This window comes from Oncorhynchus mykiss, chromosome 9, assembly GCF_013265735.2.
Source record: "Oncorhynchus mykiss isolate Arlee chromosome 9, USDA_OmykA_1.1, whole genome shotgun sequence".
NCBI lineage: Eukaryota > Metazoa > Chordata > Actinopteri > Salmoniformes > Salmonidae > Oncorhynchus > Oncorhynchus mykiss.
The window spans coordinates 35399592-35427006 of record NC_048573.1 but is presented as its reverse complement, the minus strand read 5'-3'; the positions used below and the strand labels follow the sequence as shown (position 1 = coordinate 35427006).

The window sequence follows — 27415 nt, the reverse complement described above, 5'->3', positions numbered from 1 at the left end:
GTTCTGCCTGCGGCTATGGAACCCTGACCTGTTCACTGGACGTGCTACCTGTCCCAGACCTGCTGCAGACTCAGGATCAGGGCATGCAGAAAAGGTCAAAACCAGGATAACTAGAAAACAGGAATAATCAAGAGACAGGAACAGAGGGAAAAACGCTGGTAGGCTAGACAAAACTAAATGAACTGGCAACAGACAAACATAGAACACAGGTATAAATACACAGGGGATAATGAGGATGATGGGTGACACCTGGAGGGTAGTTGAGTCAATCACAAAGACAGTTGAAACAGATCAGGGTGTGACATCTTGCCACAGATTTTCAAGCCTATTTAATGTAAAATTGTAACTAGGCCACTCAGGAACATTTAATGTTGTCTTGGTGAGCAACTCCAGTGTATATTTGGCCTTGTGCTTTAGGTTACTGTACTGCTGAAAGGTTAATTTGTCTCCCAGTGTCTGAAAGCAGACTGAACCAGGTTTTCCTCTAGGATTTTGCCTGTGGATAGCTCTGTGCATAACTCCTTAATCCTTGCCGGTGACTAGAATACCCATAGCATGATGCAGCCACCACCATGCTACGAAATTACCATGCTTGTTGTGTTGGATTTGCCCCAAACATAACACTTTGTATTCAGGACATAAAGTTCATTTTTTGCAGTTTTACTTTAGTGTCTTATTGCAAACAAGACATTTTTTTGAATATTTTTTATTTTGTACAGGCTTCCTTATTTTCACTCTGTTAATTAGGTTAGTATTGTGGAGTAACTACAATGTTGTTGATTCATCCTCAGTTTTATCCTATCACATCCATTAAATTCTGTAACTGTTTTAAGTCTCATGGTGATATACCTGAGCGGTTTCCTTCCTCTCCGGCAACTGAGTTAGGAAGGACGCCTGTATCTTTGTAGTGACTGGGTGTATTGATACACCATCCGAAGTGTAATTAATAATTGCACCATGCTCAAAGGGATATTCAATGTCTGTTTATTTTTTTTACCCATCATGCCCTTCTTTGCGAACCATTGGAAAACCTCCCTGGTCTTTCTGTGCTTAAAACGCTCAACTGAGGGAGCTTACAGATAATTGTATGTGTGAGGTACAGAGATGAGGTAGTTATTTAAAAATCGTGCTAAAAACTATTATTGCAGACATAGTGAGTCCATGCAACTTATGTGACTTGTTAAGCACATTTTTACTCCTGAACTTACTTAGGCTTGCCATAACAAAAGTGTTGAATATAAACACATTTCAGCTTATTTTTTTCATTAATTTGTAAACATTTCTAAAAACATAATTACACTTTGACATTATGGGGTATTGTATGTAAATCTCAATTTAGTCTATTTTAAATTCATGCTGCAACACAACAAAATGTGGTGAAAGTCAAGAGGTGTGAATGCTTTCTGAAAGCACTGCTATCTCTTCTACAAATAGAGAAACAGGTGCAAACTCTTATTTCCAAAACCGAATGGGTTCCAAAAATCACAGGCAAAAATCAGGATGAATTCCTTAAACTCAAACTAAATGTTTAAATCTGAAAAACCAAGCCATGTACATCGTAATAAGCCCAAATACCTCCCCAATTCTGAATGAAATCTCTGTTCCAGATTCAACTGAAATTACCACATATCATAGCCATTTTTGACCCAAACATTGCCCAGATTGACATTCACACACACGTAAACTCTCTTTCTCTATATTTCTTGCACACACGTACACATTTTTGTCAGACTCCAGAGAGTGAGGGTCTGAAATGTCCATAGGTTTTAGTGATTATTTTCAGGAACAGAGACTAGTCTATTTGTGGACAGAGGGATCTCTGAGTTCGCCCGAGAAAGCCCTAGTCTGAACGGTGACATACTGGCCTCCATATGCGCGTGTGTGTGTGTCTGTGTGTGTGTGTGTGTGAGAGAGGGAATGGGGGAGTCTGCGAATGTGAAGGTGGCACAGGAAGACTGGAACTGGATATTGACAGAAATAATGTGACATAGAGAGAGAAAGAATGAGTGTGGGAAAGAGAGAGTGACAAAGAGAAAACAAGTGGGAGAAAGAGAGAGTGGGAGACTGAGATGGGGAGAGAGAAAGAGAAAAGATAGGAATAATGATCAAGAGACTAATAATAGCAGACTTGTGGACAGTGGGAGAGAAAGTGAGAATCAAGAAAGGAGTACGAGAGAGGCATAGAGCTAGACGACAGTTATAGACAGAGAGTGTAGTGAGAGAGTGATAGAGAGAGAGGGGACAGAAATATAGTACTAGAGAGCTGTGTCATGAAGGGACACTGAGCGATTCCACAGTCCAACAGAACAGTTCAAGTATTACTGCATACATGTATGGCCTGTTAGCGTGTCATGTAGGGGAGAGGTGAGAGAAATGTGTGTGTGTGTGTGTGTGTGTGTGTGGGGTGGGGTAAAGTATGTGGTCAATTTGACCGCTAAGATTCCACCATCGTGCAGGAATGTAAACAAACCAGTTACTATCAGACCAGACCCTCCCTCCACCGACACACACACACACTAACTCACAGTGTTCCCAACACCTCTGATTACCTGTAATGCCCTATCTCTGTCTCAATACCATGTTGAGAAAACATGTGGAGTAATAAATACATTAAACGTTTGAATGATCCAATAATAGGCGATACATGCAGTATTTGTGCACCTACAGTATCATGACAGTTATCTCCATAATGTGAAGTATTTAAGGACGTGGTAAGAGGCACTCTATTACGGATATAAACACACCATCATGAACCAGCACTAAAGGTTGTTGACCCTCTGCCACTCTGTCTAGGGCTATAACCCTGTCCAATGTGACTTTGACCACACAGAAGAGTCAGTCACATGATGAAGCCTTAGAGAGGTGTTCATTGTTCCACTGAGTTAGGCTTGCTATTGTGGCTCCAGAACCAATAATCTGAGTCCTGCTGTCCCGTTGTGATCTCTGGATGAGGAAGATATTCAGCTAGGTCTGAGGTGGACATCTTTCTCTGATGTTCTCCTCTTCTGAGACGAGCCACAGTTCACTCGAACAGGGAGGTATTTTAATGCACAGACACAAGCACTTGCACACACACACGGGTAAAATGTGGGTCGCCTTGGCAACACTAATGAGTGAAGTATACAGAGGATCATACCCATGGAACCCCCAAACCTACATTTGCTGTGACCACGACCGGTTTAGATGTGAATACAGAAAGAGTAGAGAGACACACAGAAAACACACTCTAATTGGCAGACTCTTGACTGATTGAAACAGCTGATAGTGAAGGAATACTGAGGAGTCTGCCAATCCCAAAATGAGTCACTGACATATCAAGAGAAAAATTGTTGATGCAAAACCAATTTTTGCACCTAGGTGCACTATTCTTCAACTATTCTTCCTTGCTTATGTCGCTTATGACTACACACTTATTCTGTCTGTTGTTCTTAAGTGTTTTGTAACAATTCTCAATGTTCTGCCTGTGTTCTGTCTATTGCTCTCTCAGTATAGGTTTTGGGGTTTGTTGTGAGTAATGTTCTATGTCTGCTGTGTGTTTTGTCAGTCAGATATGTTAACTATTCTGTCCAGTGATCCGGGTAAACAGCATCAATGTAACAGTATAGCTTCCGTCCCTCTCCTCGCCCCTACCTGGGCTCGAACCAGGGACTCTCTGCACACATCGACAACTGACACCCACGAAGCATCGTTACCCATCGCCCCACAAAAGCCGCGGCCTGCAAGGGAAACAACTACTTCAGGTCTCAGAGCGAGGGACGTCACCGATTGAAACGCTATCAGCGCGCACCTCGCTAACTAGCTAGCCATTTCACTCCGGTTACACATGTCTGTGGACATTGGGAGCTGAAGTGGAAATCGCCCACTAGGGACAACAATGAGCTTCTGCCTATGATTCAAAAGGTTGCCAGATTGAATACAGCTATTTGAGATTTTAGTCTTTAGCCTATCCCAAACCTTAACTCTTACCTTAACCATTGTGAGTTAATGCCTAAACTTAACCTTAAACACTTGTGTCATGTTTAAGAAACATGGATGAATGTATAATTGTGACATGAGACTGTGAGAGCTAGTTGCATAAACACACTCACAAACACACAACAGGCTACCAGCTTGAGGTCAGACCTCAGTTTCATAGGAGCACGTGTAAACCACACACCCACACACAGGCTATTTGTGCATTCCACATTTACATTCAAGATCTCAATCATATTATCATTGTGTGTCCAACTCACCCCTTCTCTTTCTTATAGTAAATTGGGCATCTGGGTCTGTTAGTATTTAAAGATGAGTAGGACGTCGTGAGGATAATAGTCTGGCGTAGTATCAAGTGGCCTATCATCGCATCATTGGGAGGAGAGGAACGTCTGTCCTTGCCCGTTTTTTCCCGAAAGGTTGGTCTAGGCTACAGAACCGACGATGCAGCCAACTAGCAGAGAATGTCGGCAGCAGCCTGTCCCCACGGTGCCCGACAGCTCAGAGATTCCCAACGATAGAAAAATGACCACAGCCACTCAAATATTTCGATTTCATTCATTCACAAAATGTGGCACACATAGCCCGAAATAATAAACTCATTATAATGTAAAAGGCATATGAATATGGTATCTTTAAGCGCGCGTGTATGGCTAAATTACCCATTAATAATTCATTGCCTGTAGTAGGCCTGTCGGATTTTCTCCTCTGTTCATACAGTTTTTATGTATCTCAAACTCGCCTTTCATCATTCCCAATGTACCTGCGCTCCTGTGTCCTGTCCTCAGATATTACGTCCTCTGCGTCAGATTATGAGTCGGGCATGCATGTCGCCACGGGTACGGATACGTATCCACAGCCCTCTGTCTCACGATTCCACCTCTGGTGAGCAGCAAGCTATAGGCTAAAATGCATAACAAGTCTTCTGTTGATTTTGACTTGGATTCCCAACGCCAGTTCTCTCTACGACAAATCAAACCAGCAGGAGCAAGCGCGCTAATTCACGCACTTTTCAGATTGCTCAATCTCTCGCTGCCTCTCTCTTTCTCCCTCCCCCTCCGGTTTACATGCATATCAACATGATTGCCTCCAACCGCCCGGTGCAATTACTATTACACAATAGCACAGCTCAAGCACAGAGACCAGGGCCCACACCAATAAATGTGCCTACAATTGCATTCCCAACCTTCCTTGTGAGAAAAACTGACATCACATTTTCCACTCATATACATGTAATCTAGTCAGAGCTTTGCTTTCACCTTTTAACTTTGTTTTCTTCTTCTCTGTCTCTCTCTTGACAGAAGTAATAATAAACTCATACAGGTCTTTCTTTTGCTGTGGTTCAACCTTTTTTAAAGTTTATTCATTATGATAATTCCGTTAATACATACGTGTTACAACTTCCACCGAAGTCGGTCCCTCTCCTTGTTCGGTCGGCGGTCGACGTTACATGTTTTCTAGACATCGCCACTCCACCTTTCATTTTCCATTTGTTTTGTCTTGTTTTCCTGCACACCTGGTTTACGTCTCCCCATAATTACTATGTGTATTTAGCCCTCTGTTCCTTCCATGTCTGTGTGGGGTATTGTTTATTGTCGAGGTTGGCATGCTTCCGGCTGGTTAGCACCAGGTTTGATGTATACCTGTGTTTTGTGGCATACGGTACTTTGTTTGTGGTACTGTGTGCTGCCTTACTTGTTTTGGGCATTTGGTTTTGGTGACGCTGTTGCGTTCTGGTCTTACTATTTGCCTCAGTAAAGTGCTTCGTGTTCACTCATCTCTGGTCTCGTGCGCCTGACTTCCATGCACCAGCTACACCCACCATTGACAATATTTGATGTTATCAGCATACTGGAAGACATTGCAGTGTGATGATCGCATAAGTGGATCTATAATATTGACCGACAAAGGTGTGAGAAAATAGTTCTGAAGCCAACATATAGCTTTTCAGATGCTTCCTGTCAGTTAAAAGACCTGTTGCAGTAAATTAAATAGTTGCTGTCATTGCCAATAGTCAGGAAGCCATGAAAAATCATGTGAAAGCCAGTGTGACACCTGGACTGTTACAGCTACAAGAAGAAAGGCTTGTTTGTAAGTAGAAAGAAACCAAAACTGAGCTAATGTCTGACTTCCAACTGATTCAGGTTGAGAATGGTGCATGACAAGAGAGACAAAGGAATTGGAACAGATTGTGTTCTCATGCTGAAACTCTACCCTCCTCCTCTCCTCTATCTGTCCCAACCTATGCCTCTGGAGGAGAGCGAGGCAGCCAAGGCTGCTGGTGTTTCCCTGTGCCAAGCCCTGCACCCTGGCTCCATGCCACCCCTTCATCTCCTCCCTCTCTCTGTCACTCCTTCACTCACCCAAGGATGTCCAAGTCATTCAGAGAGAGGCTAGGGAGTTGTTCAAATTCAGGGTTAACGTTAAACATCAGCCAATTAAAATCGTCAACGTGCTGTCACGTGATAGAACGCTGGTCCCATAAGATAACCTGGCACACATTAGCCCTATGCTGACCTCACCGGGTAGCAGTGAATATTTCCTGCAAACCAATGGCATTTCTTAAAATAAGTCAACTCGGTCACGAGAGGGATACATGTAAAACTCAAAATTCAAGATGTACATCTGGTGGCAGAATTGACCTATTTTAAGGAATGCAAATGATTTGTGGAGAGAAAGTTCAAGATCTTTGATAGGCTGACAAGGAATTTGTTGCAAGAAATACTCACTGCCACCTGGTGAGGTTAACATAGGGGCTAACGTGTGCCAGGTTGTCTGATGGGATCAGCAACCATGTAGCATTCTATCACGTGGCATTACATTAATTGGCTGATCCTTAAACTTAACTTTAAATTTGTTCTAATGTTTGCAAGTATGGTCCCCTTTATTTCACCTGTCCATGGCCACTGTGTCAACAATATTATATTCGGTGGAAAGGGTGCAGGGGAGTTTTTTTTTACAGTGATAACAGTAGAACCACACCCTTCCTCTACTCCTCAAGGCTGAACTATCTGTCCTGCTGCACCACAGACACTAGGCCTGAATCTACTGTCAACAATGCCAGACAGTGTCTCACTGCCACATAGACTGGAAACAAACAACAACCCATACACACTACTGCAGGGTTTGGAGGGAAGTCACAGATAATGAATTTGTGCCTTTGTCTCAGTACAATACCTCTCTCTCTTGCTCGAGCTTAGACCTAGGACCTAAAATAACCCTAGGCTTTCCCTAAGACCATTACATTAGTACAGAGATGCTTGAGGTGATGGGGCCACAGTGTCTCCTGACCCCTCCTGTCTCAGCCTCCAGTATTTATGCTGCAGTAGTTTATGTGTCGGGGGGCTAGGGTCAGTTTGTTATATCTGGAGTACTTCTCCTGTCCTATTCGGTGTCCTGTGTGAATTTAAGTGTGCTCTCTCTAATTCTCTCTTTCTCTCTTTCTTTCTTTCTCTCTCTCGGAGGACCTGAGCCCTAGGACCATGCCTCAGGACTACCTGACATGATGACTCCTTGCTGTCCCCAGTCCACCTGGCCATGCTGCTGCTCCAGTTTCAACTGTTCTGCCTTATTATTATTGGACCATGCTGGTCACTTATGAACATTTGAACATCTTGGCCATGTTCTGTTATAATCTCCACCCGGCACAGCCAGAAGAGGACTGGCCACCCCACATAGCCTGGTTCCTCTCTAGGTTTCTTCCTAGGTTTTGGCCTTTCTAGGGAGTTTTTCCTAGCCACCGTGCTTCTACACCTGCATTGCTTGCTGTTTGGGGTTTTAGGCTGGGTTTCTGTACAGCACTTTGAGTTATCAGCTGATGTACGAAGGGCTATATAAATACATTTGATTTGATGAGAGAGGGGTGGGGTAGGATCACTTCCAGAGCGTAATCAAATCAGTGTGCATATTTTACAACTAACATGCAAATGCACCGTGAGACAGGAAACAAATCAACTCAGACAGATCCTCTGTCAAGTAGAGCAGGTAGAAAAGATCTCTCATCTCACACACACACACACACACACACACACACACACACACACACACACACACACACACACACACACACACACACACACACACACACACACACACACAAAGCAATTTAGGTTGTTAGAATTTAAGACTGTAGAATAGTAAGGGTTAGAATCACTTCATACTACTTACGTTCTGCAATTGAATACAAATACTGTATGAATGTGTGTGTGTGTTTCTGCCTCTGTCGTTGTTTCACAAAGAGAGTTTGTTCATGTGTGCATGCACATCTCTGTCTCCGTTTGTCAATCAATTATTTTGACAGTGTGGAAGATAGAGAGTCAATGAGGATTTTTTTGTATGGATATGATTGCTGCAAGCAACCGACTTGAGTGTGGTGCTTCTGTCTTTTCAGTTTGTCAATGTTTAATATAAAAACTTAAACTTGTGACCATGTACAGTATGTGTTTTCATGCGTGATTTAATATGAAAAAACCCTCAAGCATGCAATCCATGTGTTCACACAATGGGTGTGACAGCGCAGCACATACACGATACGCTATAGGAATGACCACAGGAATGTGTATGAGTGTGAATGGGAGAGTGTGTTGCCGTGTGTTTAGGGTATGATTGGGGCATTACCAAGCTACAGTGCCTTGCGAAAGTATTCGGCCCCCTTGAACTTTGCGACCTTTTGCCACATTTCAGGCTTCAAACATAAAGATATAAAACTGTATTTTTTTGTGAAGAATCAACAACAAGTGGGACACAATCATGAAGTGGAACGACATTTATTGAATATTTTAAAAAAAAATTACAAATCAAAAACTGAAAAATTGGGCGTGCAAAATTATTCAGCCCCCTTAAGTTAATACTTTGTAGCGCCACCTTTTGCTGCGATTACAGCTGTAAGTCGCTTGGGGTGTGTCTCTATCAGTTTTGCACATCGAGAGACTGAAATGTTTTCCCATTCCTCCTTGCAAAACAGCTCGAGCTCAGTGAGGTTGGATGGAGAGCATTTGTGAACAGCAGTTTTCAGTTCTTTCCACAGATTCTCGATTGGATTCAGGTCTGGACTTTGACTTGGCCATTCTAACACCTGGATATGTTTATTTTTGAACCATTCCATTGTAGATTTTGCTTTATGTTTTGGATCATTGTCTTGTTGGAAGACAAATCTCCGTCCCAGTCTCAGGTCTTTTGCAGACTCCATCAGGTTTTCTTCCAGAATGGTCCTGTATTTGGCTCCATCCATCTTCCCATCAATTTGAACCATCTTCCCTGTCCCTGCTGAAGAAAAGCAGGCCCAAACCATGATGCTGCCACCACCATGTTTGACAGTGGGGATGGTGTGTTCAGGGTGATGAGCTGTGTTGCTTTTACGCCAAACATAACGTCTTGCATTGTTGCCAAAAAGTTCAATTTTGGTTTCATCTGACCAGAGCACCTTCTTCCACATGTTTGGTGTGTCTCCCAGGTGGCTTGTGGCAAACTTTAAAGGACACTTTTTATGGATATCTTTAAGAAATGGCTTTCTTCTTGCCACTCTTCCATAAAGGCCAGATTTGTGCAAAAAGTTGTGTCAAAGTTTCTAATGAGTATTTCTGTTATCTGGCGTAGCTCTCTGTAATTACTCTGGATATTTTGGAGGCATTTCTGAACATGGCGTCAATGTAAATCGAGATTTGTGGATATAAATATGCATATTATCGAACAAGACATAAATGTTCTCGGATCTTTCCTCCAAAACCAGGCATGGGGCTCCATCTCAAATAAATAACACTGCGGCAGCAGGATACAAGCAATCAGATTAAGACCCATATTAATTTCATTAATGTGATAAACCCTTCATTATTATGCCTAGCATAGGCTTCTCAGCTAATGTATGAGTCAGTGGGGAGATTAGTACCAAAATACCTCCACAGGATGCAGCCTCTTTCTGGTTGTCTAGACACTCAGGGATAATTCTCCACTCTGGGCTCTAAAGACAGAGCTCCATATGGAGGCTGCTCTCCCTCTCCCTCAGCCCCCCCTAGGCTCTCTCCCTCCACCAGCATTGAGTTTCATCAGATCTGGAGGGACAAGAGGATGGAACCCCATTACAGTCTCTGTGTCTGTACAGTATGATACTTACTATACAATGCCTTCAGAAAGCATTCACACCCCTTGACTTTTTCCATATTTTTGTTGGGTTACATCCTGAATTTAAAAGGGATTACATTTATATTTGTTTTGTCACTGGCCTACACACAATACCCCATAATGTCAAAGTGGAATAATTATGTTTAAATATATATATATATATATTTTTTATTTATTTTTATTTTTTATTACTAATTAATAAAAAATGAAAAGCTGAAATGTCTTGTAATGGATTGACTTTGTGTGGATAAGTGTTTAACATGATTTTTGAATGACTACCTCATCTCCATACCCAACACATACAATTATCTGTAAGGTCCCTCAGTTGAGCAGTGAATTTCAAACACAGACTCAACCACAAAGACCAGGGAGGTTTCCAATGCCTCACAAAGAAGTGCACCTATTGGTAGATGGGTAAAAAAAGCAGACATTCAATATCCATCCATTTGAGTATGGTGTAGTTATTGATTACACTTTGGATGGTGTATCAATACACCCAGTCACTACAAAAATACAGTTGTCCATCCTAACTCAGTTGCCGAAGAGGAAGGAAACTGCTCAGGTATTTCACCATGAGGCCAATGGTGACTTTAAAACAGTTTATTGACTGTGATAGTAGAAAACCATGGACAGATCAACAACATTGCCATGACTCGACAATACTAACCTAATTGACAGAGTGAAAAGAAGGAAGTTTGTACAGAATAAAAAATATTCCAAAACATGCATCCGCTTTGCAACAAGGCACTTAAGTAATACCCCCCAAAATATTTTGTTCTGAATACAGTGTTATGTTTTGGGCAAATCCAATAAAACACATTAATGAGTTTCACCTTCCATATTTTCAAGAATATTACTGGTTGCATCATGTTATGGGTTTGCTTGGGAGTTTTTTTATGATGAAAAGGAACGTAATATAGTTAAGCACAGGCAAAATCCTAGAGGAAAACCTGGTTCTGTCTTCTTTCCAACAGACACTGGGAGACAAATTCACCTTTAAGCAGGACAATAACCTAAAACACAAATCCAAATCTACACTGATTTACTTACCAAGATAACATTGAATGTTCCCGAGTGCCCTAGTTGAAGTTTTGACTTAAATCGTATTGAAAATCTATGGCAAGACTGGAAAATGGCTGTCTAGCAATGATCAACAACCAACTTGACAGAGCTTGAACATTTTTAAGAATGATGTGCAAATATTACTCAGAAAGACAGAGCTGTAATCGCTGCCAAAGGTGATTCTAACATGTATTGACATAGGGGTATGAATACTTAAGTAAATGAGATATTTCTGTATTTAATTTTAAATAGATGGGTTAGAAAAAAATATATTTAATACATTTTGAATTCAGGCTGTAACACAACAAAGCATGGTGCCAGGACAACAACCTCTCCCTCAATGTGAGCAATACAAAGAAGCTGATCGTTGACGACAGGAAAAGGCGGGCCGAACAGGCCCCCATTAACATTGATGGGACTGTAGGGGAGGGGGTTGAGAGTTTCAAGTTCCTTGGTGTCCACATCACCAACGAACTATCATAGCCAAACACACCAAGGCAGTCGTGAAGAGGGCACGGCAAAATATTTCCCCCTCACGAGACTGAAAAGATTTGACATTGGTCTCCAGATCATCAAAAAGTTCTACAGCTGCACCAGCTGGATCATCCTGACCCTTTGCATCACCGCCTGGTATGGCAACTGCTCAGCATCTGACCGTAAGGCGCTACAGAGGGTAGTGCGTATGGCCCAGTACATCACTGGGGCCAAGCTTCCTGCCATCCAGGACCTACAGTTGAAGTCTAAAGTTTACATACACCTTAGCCAAAGACATTTAAAATCAGTTTTTCCACAATTCCTGACATTTAATCCCAGTAAAAAATCCTTCCACATGTTTCCCACAATAAATTGGGTGAATTTTGGCCCATTCCTCCTGACAGAGTTGGTGTAACTGAGTCAGGTTTGTAGGCCTCCTTGCTTGCACACGCTTTTTCAGTTGCCCACAAATGTTCTATATTGAGGTCAAGGCTTTGTGATGGCCACTCAAATACCTTGAGATGTTTCTTCAATATATCCACATACATTTCCCTCCTCATGATGCCATCTATTTTATGAAGTGCACCAATCCCTCCCGCAGCAAATCATCTTCACAAGGTCCTTTGCTGTTGCTCTGGGATTGATTTGCACGTTTCGCACCAAAGTACGTTCATCTCTTGGAGACAGAACGCATCTCCTTCCTGAGCGGTATGATGGCTGCGTGGTCCCATGGTGTTTATACTTGCGTACTATTGTTTGTACAAATGATCCTGGTACCGTCAGGCGTTTGGAAATTTCTCCAAAGGATGAACCAGACTTGTGGTGGTCTCTAATTTTTTGGGGGGCTGATTTCTTTTGATTTTCCCATGATGTCAAGCAAAGAGGCACTGAGTTTGAAGGTAGGCCTTGAAATACATCCACAGGTACACCTCCAATTAACTCAAATTATGTCAATTAGCCTATCAGAAGCTTCTAAAGCCATGACAACATTTTCTGGAATTTTCCAAGCTGTTTAAAGGCACAGTCAACTTAGTGTATGTTAACTTATGACCCACTGGAAATGTGATACAGTGAATTATAAGTTCAATAATCTTCTTATGGCTGGGGGCAGTATTTGAGTAGCTTGGATGAATAAGGTGCCCAAAGTAAACTACCTGCTACTCAGGCCCAGAAGCTAAGATATGCATATTATTAGTTGGGTTGTATAGAAAACACTCTGAAGTTTCTAAAACTGTTTGAATGATGTCTGTGAGTATAACAGAACTCATATGGCAGGCAGAGACCTGAGACAAATTCAACCAGGAAGTGGGAAATCTGAGGTTTGTAGGTTTTCCTATCCAATATACAGTGTCTATGGAGTCATATTGCACTTCCTAAGGCTTCCACTAGATGACAACAGTCTTTAGAACCTTGGTTGATGCTTCTACTGTGAAGGATGAGGGAATACGAGCTCATTGAGCCAGGGGTCTGGCAGTGTGCAGCGAGCTCACTCAGGCGCACCCCCGTGAGAGTTAGCTGCGTTCCATTGCATTTCTACAGACATGCAATGGCCACGCTGCTTGGTCCGTTTGTGGTGGGATCTTCTGTTACGTCCGTTGAAAGAATGAGACCAAGGCACAGCGTGGTAAGCCTACATCTTTCTTATTTAGATGAACACCAAAAAAACAACAAAGGAAAAACGATCGTAAAGTTCTGCAGGGCTAAACAGCTACTGTGCAAAAACAAGATCCTTCAAACTAGGGTGGAAAACAGGCTGCCTAAGTATGATTCCCAATCAGAGACAACGATAGACAGCTTCCTCTGATTGGGAACCATACCCGGCCAACAAAGAAATAGACAACTAGAATGCCCACCCAAATCACACCCTGACCTAACCAAATAGAGAAATAAAAAGGCTCTCTAAGGTCAGGGCTTGACAGTGGAGTGGTTGAAAAACAAGTTTTAAAGACTCCAACCTAAGTGTATGTAAACTTCCCGACTTAGACAGTGCCTTGCGAAAGTATTCGGCCCCCTTGAACTTTGCGACCTTTTGCCACATTTCAGGCTTCAAACATAAAGATATAAAACTGTATTTTTTTGTGAAGAATCAACAACAAGTGGGACACAATCATGAAGTGGAACGGCATTTATTGGATATTTCAAACTTTTTTAACAAATCAAAAACTGAAAAATTGGGTGTGCAAAATTATTCAGCCCCTTTACTTTCAGTGCAGCAAACTCTCTCCAGAAGTTCAGTGAGGATCTCTGAATGATCCAATGTTGACCTAAATGACTAATGATGATAAATACAATCCACCTGTGTGTAATCAAGTCTCCGTATAAATGCACCTGCACTGTGATAGTTTCAGAGGTCCGTTAAAAGCGCAGAGAGCATCATGAAGAACAAGGAACACACCAGGCAGGTCCGAGATACTGTTGTGAAGAAGTTTAAAGCCGGATTTGGATACAAAAAGATTTCCCAAGCTTTAAACATCCCAAGGAGCACTGTGCAAGCGATAATATTGAATTGGAAGGAGTATCAGACCACTGCAAATCTACCAAGACCTGGCCGTCCCTCTAAACTTTCAGCTCATACAAGGAGGAGACTGATCAGAGATGCAGCCAAGAGGCCCATGATCACTCTGGATGAACTGCAGAGATCTACAGCTGAGGTGGGAGACTCTGTCCATAGGACAACAACAATATATATAAAAAAAATATTTTAAAAAATAAAAAGAGTTCTTAACAGGGCGTGTTTTTTTTTACCCTCGCAGTCGTACATTGCACAAATCTGGCCTTTATGGAAGAGTGGCAAGAAGAAAGCCATTTCTTAAAGATATCCATAAAAAGTGTTGTTTAAAGTTTGCCACAAGCCACCTGGGAGACACACCAAACATGTGGAAGAAGGTGCTCTGGTCAGATGAAACCAAAATTGAACTTTTTGGCAACAATGCAAAACGTTATGTTTGGCGTAAAAGCAACACACCATCCCCACTGTCAAACATGGTGGTGGCAGCATCATGGTTTGGGCCTGCTTTTCTTCAGCAGGGACAGGGAAGATGGTTAAAATTGATGGGAAGATGGATGGAGCCAAATACAGGACCATTCTGGAAGAAAACCTGATGGAGTCTGCAAAAGACCTGAGACTGGGACGGAGATTTGTCTTCCAATAAGACAATGATCCAAAACATAAAGCAAAATCTACAATGGAATGGTTCAAAAATAAACATATCCAGGTGTTAGAATGGCCAAGTCAAAGTCCAGACCTGAATCCAATCGAGAATCTGTGGAAAGAACTGAAAACTGCTGTTCACAAATGCTCTCCATCCAACCTCACTGAGCTCGAGCTGTTTTGCAAGGAGGAATGGGAAAAAATGTCAGTCTCTCGATGTGCAAAACTGATAGAGACATACCCCAAGCGACTTACAGCTGTAATCGCAGCAAAAGGTGGCGCTACAAAGTATTAACTTAAGGTGGCTGAATAATTTTGCACGCCCAATTTTTCAGTTTTTGATTTGTTAAAAAAGTTTGAAATATCCAATAAATGTCGTTCCACTTCATGATTGTGTCCCACTTGTTGTTGATTCTTCACAAAAAAATACAGTTTTATATATTTATGTTTGAAGCCTGAAATTTGGCAAAAGGCCGCAAAGTTCAAGGGGGCCGAATACTTTCGCAAGGCACTGTATAATAGGCGGTGTCAGAGGAACGGCCATTAAATTGTCAGAAACTCCAGTCACCCAAGTCATAGACTGTTCTCTTTGCTACCGCACAGCAAGCGGTACCAGAGCGCCAAGTCTAGGACCAAAAGGCTCCATAACAGCTTCGACACCCACAAGACTGCTGAACAATTAATAAAATGGCCACTGGACTACTTACATTGACCCCCCTCCTCCCTCCATTTGTTTTATACACTGCTGCTACTCGCTGTTAATTATCTATACAAAGTCACTTCACCCCTACCTACATCTGCAAATTACCTTGACTGTACCCCTGCACCCCTGCACACTGACTCGGTACCGGTACCCCTTATTGTTATGTTATTGTGTTACTTATTTTTTTTTACTTTAGTTTATTTGGTAAATATTTTCTTACCTCTTCTTGAAGTGCACTGTTGATTTAGGGCTTGTAAGTAAGCACAACAAGGTCTACACTTGTATTTGGCGCATGTGACAAATAAAGTTTGATTTGAACAAAATGTGGAATAAGTCAAGGGGTATGAATACTTTCTCAAGGCACTGTGTACGAATATCAGTGTCTATTAACCAAGAATGATAAACAGTTCAGCTTTTATTGTTAAGATAATAGCCGTCAGTTGTATTGTATTATTAGACAGAGGGGAGAGGAACAGTAGAAGACAGACAGACCATGTTTAGTGTAATGTGTGAGAGAGAGGGGGAGACACAGAGAGCCCATGTGTGTCTAAGAGGGAAAATTGTTCAATTCAAAACAGAGAGGCATTGAGGTACATGTTGTTCCAATGGCTTTCACACGGTCTTTCCATTTAAGAACACAAAAGCTCAGGATTTAGACATAACAATCAGAGCCACATCGAGACACACTCTTATGCAGAGACAACACACACACTCTCTTACTCCCACATGAACATACAGTGGTATGCAAAACTATTCACCACTCTTGGCATTTTTCCTATTTTGTTGCCTTACAGACTGGAATTAAAATGGATTTTTTGGGGGGGGGGGGGGGGGGGGGGGCGTTGTATCATTTGATTTACACAACATGCCTACCACTTTGAAGATGCAAAAAATGTTGCATTGTGAAACAAACAAGAAATAAAAAATAAATAAAAAAAAACAGAAAACTTGAGTGTGCATAACTATTCACCCCTCTAAGTCAATACTTTGTCTACACTTCAATCTTTAAGTCATACCACAGATTCTCAATTGGATTGAGGTCTGAACTTTGACTAGGCCATTCAAAGACATTTAAATGTTTCCCCTTAAACCACTCGAGTGTTGCTTTAGCAGTATGCTTAGGGTCATTGTCCTACTGGAAGGTGAACCTCCGTCCAAGTCTCAAATCTCTGGAAGACTGAAACAGGTTTCCCTCAAGAATTTCCGTGTATTTAGCTCAATCCATCATTCCTTCAATTCTGTCCAGTTTTCCAGTCCCTACAGATGAAAAACATCCCCACAGCATGATGCTGCCACCAGCATGCTTCACTGTGGGGATGATGTTCTCAGGGTGATGTGAGGTGTTGGGTGTGTGCCAGACAGCATTTTCCTTGATGGCCAAAAAGCTACATTTTAGTCTCATTTGACCAGAGTACCTTCTTCCATATGTCTCCCACATGTCTTTTGGCGAACACCAAATGTGTTTGCTTATTTTTTTTCTTTAAGCAATGGCTTTTTTTCTGGCCACTCTTCCGTAAAGCCCAGCTCTGTGGAATGCTCGGCTTGAAGTGATCCTATGGACAGATACTACAATCTCTGCTGTGGAGCTTTGCAGCTCCTTCAGGGTTTCTTTGGTCTCTTTGTTGCCTCTCTGATCAATGCCCTCCATTTCACTTCACCATTTTGGACTATTTTGTTGATGTCCATCACATGAAATCCAAATAAAAACCCATTTAAATTTCAGATTGTAATTCAACAAAATAGGAAAAAAGCCAAGAGGGGTGAACACTTTTACAAGGCACTGTATACCACTCTTTCTCTGCCACATCCCCACACATGACACTCACTTTCTCATACACACAGTCACACATGCTCCAGAGAGAAAAACACACCCCTACTGCTGCAAATCTGTTGGCTGAGGAGAGTAACAGAATCCCTTCAGGGGAGCAGCATCTTCCAGAGAGGTATCCTTTCATTTTACACACTCCTATACACCAGTGGAGGCTGATGGGAGGGGCTATAGGACTAGCTTACTGTCGTGGCTAGAATAGAATAAATGGAACGGTATCAAAGTCATCAAGCATACGGAAACCACGTTTGACTCTGTTTTGTTATTCCATTCCAGCCATTACAATGAGCCCATATTTCTACAGCTCCTCCCACCAGCCTCCACTGCTATGCACAGACATGATGACACAGACTGAGACTTATCTCTTACGCAATACACAGGGCAGTAAGGCTTTTTCTTTCCTGGTGTGCAGATATTGCCTGTTTAGCCAAATTATGTCAAACTCCCCACTCCAACTCAATTTTCTCCTCTCCCACTGTTTTTCTTCCTCCTATTCTCGCACTCCACTCTGTGTGCTCTCTCTCTATTTTTATCTGCCCTAAAGCTGGGCCCCGGCTCCTGTCCAACTCAACTGGACTGAAGATGAAAGCTGACTCACTCATACATTTACACACATGGCTGCACACACACACACACAAACTAAACAATCTATGGATGAAAACACACACCGAAACCCGTGCAGATGCAAGTAAACACATGAATGCATATGCTTACATACATAAGTAGGGAAAGGGAAAACCTAGTCAGTTGCACAACTGAAGGCATTCAACCAAAATGTGTCTTCCTTAATCAATGTCATCAGCATCCGGGGAGCAGTTGTTGTTGGGTGTTAACTGTTAATAATAATAATACACACACACACACACACACACAGACATATATATATATATATATATATATATACTGAACAAACATTTTTAATAGCAACATGGAACAAATTCAATGATTTGTTACTCAATGATGAGTTACAGCTCATATAAGGAAATCAGTCAATTGAAATCAATTCATCAGGCCCTAATCTATGGATGTCACATGACTGGGCAGGGGTGCAGCCATGAGTGGGTCTGGGAAGGCATAGGCCAGTGGAGGCTGCTGAGGGGAGAATGGCTCATAATAATGGCTGGAAAGTAGAAAATGGAATGGCAACAAACACCTGGAAACCAATGTATTTGATACCATTTGAGGCATTGTGTTGTGAGACAAAACTGCACATTTAAGAGTGGCCTTTTATTGACCCCAGCACAAGGTGCACCTGTGTAATGATCATGCTGTTTAATCAGCTTCTTGATATGCCACACCTGTCAGGTGGCTGTATTATCTTGGCAAAGGAAAATGCTCACTAACAGGGATGTAAACAAATGTGTGAACAACATTTGAAAGAAATAAGCTTTTGTGTGTCTGGAAAAATGTCTGTGATATTTTACTTCAGCTTATTTAAGTAACATGGGACCAACACTTCACATGTTGCGTTTATATTTTTGTTCAGTATAATATATACGTATTTCACACAACAGTTCAAAAGTTTGGGGTCACTTAGAAATGTCCTGGCTCTAACCAGAATAGAAAGAGGAGTGGGAGGCCCTGGTGCACAACTGAGCAAGAGGACAAGTACATTAGTGTCTAGTTTGAGAAACAGACGCCTCACAAGTCCTCAACTGGCAGCTTCATTAAATAGTACCCGTAAAACACCAGTCTCAAAGTCAACAGTGAAGAGGCGACCCCGGGATGCTGGCCTTCTAGGCAGCGCTGCAAAGAAAAAGCCATATCTCAGACTGGCCAATACAAATAAAAAATTAAGAATGGCAAATAAACACAGACACTGGACAGAGGAACTCTGCCTATACTACCCACCACTGCGACCTGTATGCTCTTGTTGGCTGGCCCTCGCTTCATATTCATCGCCAAACCCACTGGCTCCAGGTCATCCATAAGTTCTTGCTAGGTAAAGCCCCGCCTTATCTCTGCTCACTGGTCACCATAGCAGCACACACACGTAGCACGCGCTCTAGCAGGTATATTTATATAGATGTGCAGAAGATGAATGTGCAAGTAGCGATACTGGGGTGCAAAGGAGAAAAAAAATAAACAACAATATGGGGATGAGGTAGTTGGGTGGGCTAATTACAGATGGGCTATGTGTAACGGATGTGAAACGGCTAGCTTAGTTAGCGTGGGCGCTAAATAGCGTTTCAATCAGTGACGTCACTTGCTCTGAGACCTTGAAGTAGTAGTTCCCCTTGCTCTGCAAGGGCCGTGGCTTTTGTGGAGCGATGGGTAACGATGCTTCGAGGGTGACTGTTGATGTGTGCAGAAGGTCCCTAGTTCGCGCCCGGGTATGGGCGAGGGGACGGTTTAAAATTATACTGTTACATTGATGCTGTTGACCCGGATTACTGGTTGCTGCGGAAAAAGGAGGAAGGTCAAAAGGGGGGTGAGTGTAACGGATGTGAAACGGCTAGCTTAGTTAGCGTGGGCGCTAAATAGCGTTTCAATCAGTGACGTCACTTGCTCTGAGACCTTGAAGTAGTAGTTCCCCTTGCTCTGCAAGGGCCGCGGCTTTTGTGGAGCGATGGGTAACGACGCTTCGTAGGTGTCAGTTGTTGATGTGTGCAGAAGGTCCCTGGTTCGCGCCCGGGTATGGGCGAGGGGACGGTTTAAACTTATACTGTTACATTGATGCTGTTGACCCGGATTACTGGTTGCTGCGGAAAAAGGAGGAAGGTCAAAAGGGGGGTGAGTGTAACGGATGTGAAACGGCTAGCTTAGTTAGCGTGGGCGCTAAATAGCGTTTCAATCAGTGACGTCACTTGCTCTGAGACCTTGAAGTAGTAGTTCCCCTTGCTCTGCAAGGGCCGCGGCTTTTGTGGAGCGATGGGTAACGATGCTTCGAGGGTGACTGTTGATGTGTGCAGAAGGTCCCTGGTTCGCGCCCGGGTATGGGCGAGGGGACGGTCTAAATTTGTACTGTTACATATGTACAGGTGCAATGATCTGTAAGCTGCTCTGATAGCTGATGCTTAAACTTAGTGAGGGAGATATGAGTCTCCAGCTTCAGTGATTTTTGCAATTTGTTCCAGTCCTTGGCCTCAGAGAACTGTAAGGAAAAGGCGGCCAAAGTAGGAGTTGGCTTTGGGGGTGACAAGTGAAATATACCTGCTGGAGCGCGTGCTATGGGTGGGTGCTGCTATGGTGACCCGTGAGCTGAGATAAGGCAGGGCTTTACCTAGCAAAGACTTAAAGATGACCCGGAGCCAGCGGGTTTGGCCATGAATATGATGCGAGGGCCAGCCAACGAGAGCATACATGTCGCAGTGGTGGGTAGTATTTGGGGCTTTGGTGACAAAACGGATGGCACTGTGATAGACTCCAATTTGTTGAGTAGAGTGTTGTAGGCTATTTTGTAAATGACATCGCCGAAGTCAAGGATCGGTAGGATGGTCAGTTTTACAGTGTATGTTTGGCAGAATGAGTGAAGGATGCTTTGTTGCGAAATAGGAAGCCGATTCTAGATTTAATTCTGGATTGGAGATGCTGAATGTGAGTCTGGAAAGAGAGTTTACAGCCTAAACAGACACCTAGGTATTGGCAGTTGTCCACATATTCTAAAGTCAGAACCGTCCAGAGTAGTGATGATAGTCGGGCAGGGTGCGGGCAGCGATCGGTTGAAGAGCATGCATTTAGTTTTACTAGCATTTAAAAGCAGTTGGAGGCCACAGAAAGATGTACTGCATTGAAGCTCGTTTGGAGGTTTGTTAGCACAGTGTGCAAAGAAGGGCCAGATGTATACAGAATGGAGTCGTCTGCGTAGAGGTGGATCAGAGAATCACCAGCAGCAAGAGTGACATCCTTGATGTATACAGAGAAGAGTCGGCCCGAGAATGGAACCCTGTGGCACCCCCATAGAGACTGCCGTGGGTACCTCTGATTTGACACACTGAACTCTATCAGAGAAGTAGTTGGTGAACCAGGCGAGGCAGTCATTTGAGAAACCAAGGCTATTGAGTCTGCCGATAAGAATGCGGTGATTGACAGAGTCAAAAGCCTTGGCCAGGTCGATGAAGACGACTGCACAGTACTGTCTTTTATCGATGGCGGTTATGATATCGTTTAGTACCTTGAGCGTGGCTGAGGTGCACCCATGACCAGCTCGGAAACCAGATTGAATAGTGGAAAAGGTACAGTGGGATTCAAAATGGTTGGTGATCTGTTTGTTAACTTGGCTTTCGAAGATTTTAGAAATGCAGGGCAGGATGGATATAGGTCTGTAACAGTTTGGGTCTAGAGTGTCTCTCCCTTTGAAGAGGGGGATGACCGCAGCATCTTTCCAATCTTTGGGGATCTCAGACGATACGAAAGAGAGGTTGAACAGGTTAGTAATAGGCGTTGCAACAATTTCGGCAGATAATTTTTTAGAAAGAGAGGGTCCAGATTGTCTAGCCCAGCTGATTGGTAGGGATCCAGATTTTGCAGCTCTTTTAGAACATCAGCTGTCTGGATTTGGGTGAAGGAAAAGTGTGTGGGGGGTGGGCTTGGGCAAGTTTCTGCGGGGGGTGCAGAGCTGTTGGCCGGGGTAGTGGTAGCCAGGTGGAAAGCATGGCCAGCCGTAGAAAAATGCTTATTGATATGATCATAGATTTATCGGTGATGACAGTGTTTCCTAGCCTCAGAGCAGTGGGCAGCTGGGAGGAGGTGCTCTTATTCTCCATGGACTTTACAGTGTCTCAAAACTTTTGGGAATTAGTGCTACAGGATGCAAATTTCTGTTTGTAAAAGCTAGCCGTAGCTTTCCTGTATATTGGTTCCTGACTTCCCTGAAAAGTTGCATATCGCGGGGGCTATTTGATGCTAATGCAGTACGCCACAGGGTGTTTTTGTGTTGGTCAAGGGCAGTCAAGTCTGGGGTGAACCAAGGACTATATCTGTTTAGTTCTACATTTTTTGAATGGGGCATGCTTATTTAAGATGGTGAGGAAAGCACTTTTAAAGAACAACCAGGCATCCTCTACTGAAGGATATCTTTCCAGGATACCCGGGCCAGGTCGATTAAAGGCCTGCTCGCTGAAGTGTTTTAGGGAGCGTTTGACTGTGGTGGGGGGGTGGTCGTTTGACCACAGACCCATTACGGAATCAGGAAATTAGGCAGTGATTGCTGAGATCCTGGTTGAAGACAGCAGAGGTGTATTTAGAGAGCAAGTTGGTCAGGATGATATGAGGGTGCCCATGGTTACAGATTTAGGGTATTAGTCACACTCTCAGTGACTCCTATACCGTCCATACTCTAGTAGAAACCAGTGACAGCACCTAGTGACATACATACACTTATAGCAGGCACTTTATCCTAACTTCCCCTGTAAGTCGCTCTGCGTAAGAGCATCTGCTATATGACTTAAATGTAAAAAAATAGCACAGAGGGCAGATACCTGCAATCCCAACTATAAACATGGCATTTCAGAACTGGCCAGACATACTGCTTTTACAGGACAGACGCAGACATACACAGTAAACAAATCGAATCAGCAAGAGAGACTGGGTGTGTATTGCGTCAGAGGGTCATTGGGCACCATTTTTTGGACATACGAACCCACACATGCACACGTCAACACTGCTAATTGCATTTGCACATAGGCTACCCTGCGAACCATTTACTACTTAAAGGGGCAATCTAAAATTGCTAAACCCATTGATTCTTGATGAATATAAAAGTCATGAATACTGCATCAGAACCAAAATATACGCTTGTTTTAAACAATGTAATTGTAAACAAACACTTTATAGCCTTAACACATGGTTTAAACTACAAGCCATGTTTTTGTGAATTTGAGAGTGGTTACATTTTTCCAGCCCTAACCCTCAACTTTATGGTTTGAACTGCAGATTGACCCTTTAATGTAGCCTAAACTTAGCAAAACACTCATTGTGATATTAAGTAGAGTAATATTTAAAAGTAATTGGCCCAGGAAATAATATGATGCTGTGATAAAGAATCTTCCCATATCTTTTCACCATCTAGAAGTCACCTCTGACACTCCACCTTTTCCCAGGTTCTACTACATTGGTAGAATATGAACATAGGGGTGTCTAAAGACTGGAAGCATCCACAACTAGACTGAATCAAAATGTGTGCATAATCTCACATCACTGACAAAGGAAACGAGTACAAAACCTTTTTATTTCATTGTAAAAAAATAAACTGTTACAAATAGAAAGTATTTTTGGTGGTCCATTGACCTAGAAAATAATAGATAGATACTTTCTCAGTGTTTAGTTCCTATGTAAAGAAGAGAAAAAGAGAAGAGTAAAATTACCCACACCTGTAGAGCTTAATTCCCAGACATGTATCACTGTAAAAATAATCAGTAGCCTTCAGTTCAGAGCCTGAACACAGAAATATATGACAGACAATAAAAGTCTGGTTCGGAGTGAACTCTGTCTCTTTTATGACATCTATCACATTTATATATCTGTCTTACATCATTCTACAAAGTGATCAGGAAAAAAACCAGACAGTGACCTTGGTTTGCATGCAATCAGGTCATAAACCTGGGGAGACAGGGTCAGATTGTCAGCCTCACAAACCTAGTTGCTCCCGAGAGAGGTATGCAGAGAATAACAGATATTCAGTTTAGCCTCCTGAGCTAACATAAATCACCAACAAATAACCTCTGCTGACCTCACACCACATCCACCTCTTTCTTCACAGACCTTTTTATTACACATTTTCTTGTCCTTCCCCATTCCCGCTACCTTTATCGTGACCTTCTCCTCCTCCTGTTTCAGAGGGTGTTTCTGTCAGCTTCTGGAACTTCTTCAGGTCAGCACAGAACACCTGAGAGTGTAACAGAGTCATGCTCCATTGACATCAATGCATGACTTAGTGAAAGTTCAAGTAACTGGCGTCTCAAGTTAGCCTTTATAGATTAGAGAGAGATAAAGAGTAGAGGGAACAGAAGAGGGGATGGATTCTGACCACTAGTTTGTGTGCTACTCACCGAGTGTGCCACTCACCGAGCGTAAGGACCCCATGGCTGTCTGAAGAATTCCCCTAACACAGAAATAAAATCAATCAGTGATGTTTTGTTCAGAATGACAGTTTGAGGGTGTTAAGCACATACTGTAGGGTGAATCCTCACCAATCTCACAGCAGACTTTGTCTGTGAGGCTCTTCTGCCCGTTTACAGCCGCACAGCTGTAGTCTTGTTCAGTAATCTGCCACACATGTCCACAGGCACAACACTGGCCTTGTCCATCAGACACACACAGTCTGCCACCTAGAGGTGGAACACAGGCAACGCTTAATATTATGCCTGTGTATAATGCACTCGCCTCCATCACACCTATTCATTCCAAGACTTGCTATAGGCATGGCTCCTTCCCAAAAAATGTATTCATAATAATGCACTACATACAGTTGGTTCATAGAAAGCCATTCCTCAGCTGCACACTTTGAAGATGCACCCTTAATTGCCCTGAAGGGTTGAGGCATACGTTGGGGCCCACCCTGGGCAGAGTGCGCAGTGAATCCCCAGCCTGCAGGTAGCCACTGGGGTCCACCGTCCACCGCCTCCACATTGCTGTCTGACAACCAGAGCACATGTCAGAGCGATAGACACAAAGAGAAGCATAAAGGATTTGAAAGAGCGAGATAGATATCAGACAGACAGCCGGAGTGGTGTTGATGGTAGTTGAGGGGGTACCTGCAAGGGCATGCAGGGACGGGAAGTTGTGGTAGATGGTCTGGTCCAACTGCCCTGGATATGAGAGATCTGGTTGTTGGAGGTGCAGATGAAGGAGAACCGGCACTCCGTGGTGTCCCGGAACAGCAGTCTCACACCTGGGGTGAAGAATACACCTGTGAAAATGTTGGCGATGTGTTAAAAGTGTGGGTCGGTTGTGTGTGTGTTTACCTGTTGGCGCTGTTCCCAGACTGTAATAGCTGGGCTATGGTGACCCCCTGTAGCTGTTGATGGGAGGAGGTGGAGGAATGCAGCTGCAGGACCTGGCACGAAAACCACCTGGCCCTACTGTTGCCCCCTGACCTGCACCTACAGGAGAGGGTGAAAGAGGGGTTGTCTGCTGTCAGTATCTTTTCCATATACATTTTGGTTAACTAGGATAATCCTCTCAGCAATAATTGCTACTAATTTTTAGGAGAGTGGCAGGGACAGAGACAGAATGATGAGGGAGAAAGAGAGTAGAGCAAGGAGCGCAAGAAAAAGTCCTGACCTGTATTATGTCTTGGCCTTGCGGCTGTGGTCATATGGGGCGAGAGCTGCTGCTGTCATGACATCACCTTCTGCTGGGACACCTGTACCTGCTGTTGCTGAAGGTAGAGCACAATGTGGTTACCCACCCTGAAACCACAAATGGATCAGCCAAAGGGCAAGGGTCCACTTTTTCCAAAAATACTCCTTCTGTCAGACTCATCTTTATCCTAACCGTGCAAGAACTACACCACACCTTCCACCTCCGATACTTCACCCTCATTCACTTCCAATTCTCCTCCTGTCTTCAACCTCTGCTTTCACTTTCTATCATTCTTCTTTAATAAACCATCTCCCTTTTTCTCCGCCATTTTTAACCAACTCAAGCTCACCCTCTTTTTCTCCCTCTCTCCCTCGCTGTATTCCAATTTAACCAGCTGTCACAATCTCCGTAGAATCAGCAGGAACCCCTTGGGATGTCAGTGTGTGGCCTGTTGCACTTCATGTCCCCTTTAAAATGACTAACACATCAATTTTTCGTGGTACATGAAGGGGGGTAATCTCGCCTTAGCATCACACCGCAGTATAACGCTTTCTGATTGGCCGACTGGACATTGATGCCAATTTAGCAATTTTGTTGCTAGATTTAGCAACTTTTGAAATGTGACTCAAACGCTAACATGCACGCATTTTCCTTCTAAATGACACAAAAAGATTTTCTCTGTCACACACCCAGTCACAACACACGTGCCTGGCTGCAAACGTGCATTGTGAGTGACGTCAGCAGCAGGCACTCAGCTCGTGCACAGCCAGCAGTAATTTCAGCAAATCATTGTTGGCTGACTGCAGCAGCAGTACGGTTCGACGAGCCAAACCCAATGAATATAGTTGGTCACGAATGTTTGATCTTGAACAGAACTTACAACATCAATCAACATGTCTCAATCAAAATTGTACAGAAAATAATGGGAGTCTGTACCTGAACAAATGTCAAATCATATTTTTCGCTGAGATGGCCAGTCAATTTGAGTAACGATATTGTGGATTCTACGCAATGACGCAGTTTTACGTTATCACGCAATAACATCACAACGTCATTTAGCAACAAATCAACCTGCCTCTAGCAACTTACCCAGAAAAAGAGTTGACAACACTGCGACTGGAGTGTAACTGTAAAATGGCGCTCAGTGAAATCAGAGACAATTTGTGGCTCCAATGCACAAGAATACGCTCTTACGGGCGTGTCCATCCAAACAGTCAAGTTGGATGGAAGAAGGTAAAGGCAGGGAGGGGAGTTAGCTGCAGTTAACGTTACAGTATCTGGAATACTAAACTAACTAGTTATTCTATCCCCCGTATTATATATTTGTTGTACTTTCATTGACTTGCCATCTTCTATTTGCTCAAGAGCTGCACATTATTTTGTAGGCAGTTAACGTTAGTCAGCACCAGTAACCCACCTTTAACGCTACAGTAGTAACTAGCTAATGCAAATTTGTCATTTGTTCATTATCAATGACAATATGAACAATGGTTTTAATCCCGTTAAATTTGAGATCGTTTAATCTGGTGTTCTCCCAAATTGACCTACGTGCTCGAGCAAAGAAACAAGCAAGACTTTCCAGTCGAGCGCATGCCCTACCTGTTAGTAGTTGTTCCGAGTGGTGGTTTAATTCCTATGACTAGAAAAACACCGAGTTTCTGAGGCATTCGCTGAATCCCGACCACCCAGGCCATCAAATATAACCCTTTAGTTTCTGATGTGTAACGTTCCTGGATTCAACCACTGACAAAGTCCTGAGGGGCGTTCAGTTCACTTCAACGTTTGCTACGTTGCATGACGGTTTGTACTGAACCGTGCACACAGTTCTTCTACAGCGTTTGCGGTACGTTTGGTGGGCATGGCG

The 27415-nt window shown here is 43.1% G+C and overlaps 1 protein-coding gene and 1 long non-coding RNA gene across 12 annotated transcripts in view; both read right to left on the bottom strand.

The window, feature by feature from the left end:
* The window catches only part of LOC110531968 (proline-rich transmembrane protein 3), a 47932-nt gene extending 42490 nt beyond the window's left edge, over positions 1–5442 (bottom strand). The window contains exon 1 of one of the 4 annotated variants that reach the window (XM_036987866.1): positions 5364–5442. The gene's annotated coding sequence lies outside the window, so the exon portion shown is untranslated. The other 3 variants (XM_036987865.1, XM_021615515.2, XM_021615516.2) reach the window with 3 other exon arrangements.
* Positions 5443–23457: 18015 nt separating this feature from the next.
* Positions 23458–27328, bottom strand: LOC110531967. 8 transcript variants are annotated; one of them, XR_002474787.2, is made up of 8 exons: positions 27151–27328; positions 25531–25627; positions 25212–25349; positions 25002–25138; positions 24714–24882; positions 24438–24575; positions 24297–24349; positions 23458–24133 (listed from the first exon to the last, which is right to left on the bottom strand). It is a non-coding gene; the product is annotated as an uncharacterized LOC110531967 (long non-coding RNA). The 8 variants fall into 8 exon arrangements; XR_002474786.2 differs by having other exon boundaries at positions 24714–25138; XR_002474785.2 differs by having other exon boundaries at positions 24438–24882.
* Between the last annotated feature and the right edge of the window lie 87 nt (positions 27329–27415).